General features: G+C 37.4%; 1 pseudogene; it reads right to left on the bottom strand.

Annotated features, from left to right (window-relative positions):
* Positions 1 to 1,675: 1,675 nt before the first annotated feature.
* On the bottom strand, positions 1,676 to 3,637 carry LOC103666336 (annotated as a pseudogene).
* Positions 3,638 to 4,138: the final 501 nt, after the last annotated feature.

Here is a 4,138-nt window from a genome sequence, read left to right as displayed (position 1 = left end):
TTCCGATAAGTGTTAAGCTAACAAAATGAAGGGATACAATATTGTAAAGACGCTTTGTAATACAATGAAATATACTGAATGCATTTTCTTACTTAGTGTTTAATTTTAAGCTAAACTATTAAAAACTACTTTATCTTCACTCAAATCTGATATCTTCTATTTCGTTTTCTTACATAAATTATCCAAATACCTATTATTTTTAGAATAGTAAAGTGGCTTAATTTCTATGTGAATAAAATATTGAAGTAATAAAATTTTGAAGAAATGTCATGTTGATATGTGAATTACAGGCTATCTTCTCTTCCTGTAGTGTTCAAAATCATTTTATTTCAAACTCTTCAACCCATCCCTTCCACCATCAATTCTTTGTCATGTACATAATAGGGGAGTCGGATACGATTTTTTCAAAAATTGCAGTTCAGAGAATTAATCACAAAATAACCATTAGACTTTGTAGTAGGAACATAAGTAAAAAATGATAAATCTATAGGACAATTTGATAGCTTTTATCATATTTATTTTCAATAAGATACTTCACCTGCCCACATCCCCTAAAAGAAACTTTTATATCAACTTTGTAATGGTAGTTTTTTTTTTTTCCTGTAAAGTGAACAGATCAAATCAGTTTAGTGTTAAATGAGTATAATTTAGGTACGTGTACTTTTAGGAAATTTTTTTAAAATTTCATTTTTTATTACACAGCAACTAGTTTATATTTTAGTTCTTTATAAAGAAAATGCTAAGAAAATTAAAACCATGTATTATATGGTTTTAAAATCATACTTCCAGATTTCTTTACTTATAAGATAGAATAGCTCAGCAGCTATGTTCACTACCACAGACTTTAGTTCCATTCAATGATACGGCACATCATGGAAAATTAACTAGTCACAAACAAAAATGTCTCAAATATAGTAAAAATGTACATATCATACAGGTAATTCACAATGCCAAATAAGAAATGTAATTTATCTTGGCTGTGCTTCAGAAATTTATCATCATGGGGTGCATCTGACTCTTGGTTTTGGCTCAGGTTATGATCTCAGGGTTGTAAGACCAAGCCCTGCTTAGGACTCAGCAGGGAGTCTGCTTGAGATTCTCTCTCTCCCTCTCCTTCTGCCCCTCCCCACTATGCTCTCTCTTGCTGTCAATCTCTAAAAATAAATAAACAAATCTTTAAAAAAAATAGCCTTTGTCAAGGCACAAAGCAGAGAGAGGTGAGGACATCTGTCCCTAGGAATGGGCAGAGTGTATACAATCACTGATGAGGCATCCATACACCCTAAGGATTTAAAACTGCTCAGTCTTGCTATGAAAACTGATCGGAGTTAAAAGGAAATGCTGCGGCTCCCCCCTACTATTCACCTCTGGATAACGTCCACAATCTTATTTCATCACATAGAAAATAAAATTGGCAAGGATCTCCAAAAATAAATCACAATTTGGGTAAATGAAACAAAATACTTCGTCATTTCCAAATTTTGGTTGTATCTCCTGGATTAGAAGCATTTTGTAGACAAAGGAGTGTTTCACAAAATCGAAATGTCATTCGGATGAAGGAAACACATTTTCCACAGACACTTCAAAATCTCAAGCTTTCAAGTGGCTCTTACAGCATAACCATCGTACGTTGCAGTAGCGTGGGTCTGGGGATCCTTCAGTAGCGAATGCTGATTTACAGGGTGTGGGGTCTCTTGGGGTTGATCAGCTTCCTGGCCTGTTCTTGCAGAGCTACACAGAAAGATTTCACTTTATCCCATAGCTCAGCTACAAGTTGTTTTCTTTTTCTCAAGAATAGTTCCAAGTGGAGTAGCATATGAATCTACGTCATAATCTACTTCTTCGGTCATCTCTAGGAGAGACTTCTCCTCTTCTAACCATGGAACAGGCTCCTGGAACACCGTCCTCCTGTGATCTCCTACACCTTGTTCTTCCATTTCCACCATTTGTGAAATAGCTTCACGGAAAAAAGCAATTGTGGAGAACCCTCTTCCTCACGTTGTTCACAAGGAAGTTTTAATATCATCTCTCTGAAGAGAGCTGCCCGTACCCCACTCTGCCTCTAAATCCTCTATCTGATTTGGTGGGTGGTGCATTATTGGACGAACAACCCAGAAGCAGTCGGATCCGCAAACTCTTTCACACTATTTGCATATCTTATGTCTCCAGAATATTGTCACAGGATGCCATCCCCGGAGAGTTTGTAGCTGTTATGCACACATCAGAGTCTTCACCCATGAATAAGTCTGCTAAGACCTAAGTGAGTTTACTTGCATGGAAAGGAGTAGGAGGTTTGTTTCTACTTGAGGCTCTAATGCACTCCTTCAGTGCTGTAGACTTTTTACTAATTTCAGCACCTTCAAGCCTTGTTTGCCTGTCTGCCCTGGAAGGACCAGCTCCTCTTTCATTTCCAGGAAAATTGATGAGAGACAATTTACCATGTAGTTTTCCTTTCCCTCTAAGAATAATCTGAAACGCTGCATGGCTCCAAGAGGAATGTGCGCTGGCAGATGTTTGACCGGATGTTCTCCAAGTGTTGCCTATGTCAGTGAGTTTCAGTACATGGTCAACACACTTGACCTCCTGTTCCTGTAATCCCACCACTTGATCCTGCCATTTTCCATCTTCTAGCACTCTTAATTTTGCTTTCCTGTTCAGCAAGTCAAACACATTTCCACTATAAATTTCCAAAAATTTGCATATAGTTGAAGTTCTAATTTCTTATAATTTGGCCTCTTTGACTTTAAAAAAACATCTCCAGCTGCTAATGCATGAATTCCTTTGAACAATCTTTTTTTTTTTCCTTTGAACAATCGGTTCTTTCCTGAGAAGTCATTTCCCATTATTTGAGCTTTTCTACTTTCAGCAAAGCGCGTGGCCATTCTCCTTTCAAGTATAGTGTCCATTAACAGTCTAACTGTAATCCTGTAAACCATTTCAGTTAAGAGCTAAGTCATCAAAGGAAGAATCAAAACCCAATATTTGGTTTTTTAGGTATCTTATTGAGACAAAACAAAAGACCGTCACAATAATTTTATTAGGGATTATGATTACATCAAGATCTTTCGTTTGAATTTTTTTGCTGAATGATCACTTTCTTACACAAACACATATCCTATGTTCATCAATAGGATCTTCTGTTGTCCATGGTCTACAGTCCCTTTAAAGTTTCCGATCATACAAAGAATTTCATATTTTGGGTTTGTAGCATCAATGTCCTGGGCTCTAGTTTTTCCTGTTGTATTTTTTTCCTGTTCTTTATCTTTTTCATAATTTTTCTACTTTTCTCACACAGTGAGAATTTCTATATGCATTTTGTTATGCAGAGGAAGACTATTCAGGAAGCTGACTAGGTCGTGCACATGAGGAGCCAACCACTTTGTTATCTGTTAGAGGAAGGTCCTTCTAAACAGAAGCCATAGTCTGACAATTCTTTACAGTTTTGTTTACTTTGGCAGAAGATGCTGGAAGTAGAGGTTTCTGGGCTGGATTCAGTTTCTTCATCAAGAGCAGAGTCACGGTTGAGTGAAAAGATGCTTTCCAGGTCAATATCTTTGTCCTTTCTATCTCCATTTTCTACCCATTCAACAGTAATACTTTCACTATTTTCATTTAAAAATGTTACCATTGCTTGATATATTTGGGTTCACTAATTAGGGCCTTGAATTTGTTCTCATTTCTTTGCTCTTTCCATGGATTTTGTTCTTTACAATGAAAATTGTTTCCAAGCTGGCTGGGTGTCACTCTATACCCCAAGCAACTGACATTAAACATTTTCCCCTAAAGGAACCATCACTCAGCTAGCTGGCTAGATCTTCACATAAATCCTGATCCTCATGTTGCTGAATTTGGCCATTACTCTTCATCTCATCTGAGGTGTGTGCGTGGGGGGCGGGGAGGGGAGTTGTGACAGTGTGACTGTGAGCAGGGCCCTCAGGGCATGGAGTGATACCAGGTCTGGGAAGTTAGGCACCAGGAGAGTGGGAGGGACTAAACTCAGTTCTTGAGATCCAACTCTGGGAACAGAAATTTTTTGTTTTACATAAGTAAATTTAGAAAGCTGCTTCATAAAATTAATGAGATATATAAGTGGCCATAGAGAAAACTATTCCAAGCAATACTCGCACATACAGCCAAA

The sequence above is a fragment of the Ursus maritimus genome, unplaced genomic scaffold (genome assembly GCF_017311325.1).
Source record: "Ursus maritimus isolate PB19 unplaced genomic scaffold, ASM1731132v1 scaffold_36, whole genome shotgun sequence".
Classification (NCBI taxonomy): domain Eukaryota; kingdom Metazoa; phylum Chordata; class Mammalia; order Carnivora; family Ursidae; genus Ursus; species Ursus maritimus.
The sequence above is the reverse complement of the archived record's forward strand: the minus strand, read 5'-3'. Positions and strand labels throughout refer to the sequence as shown.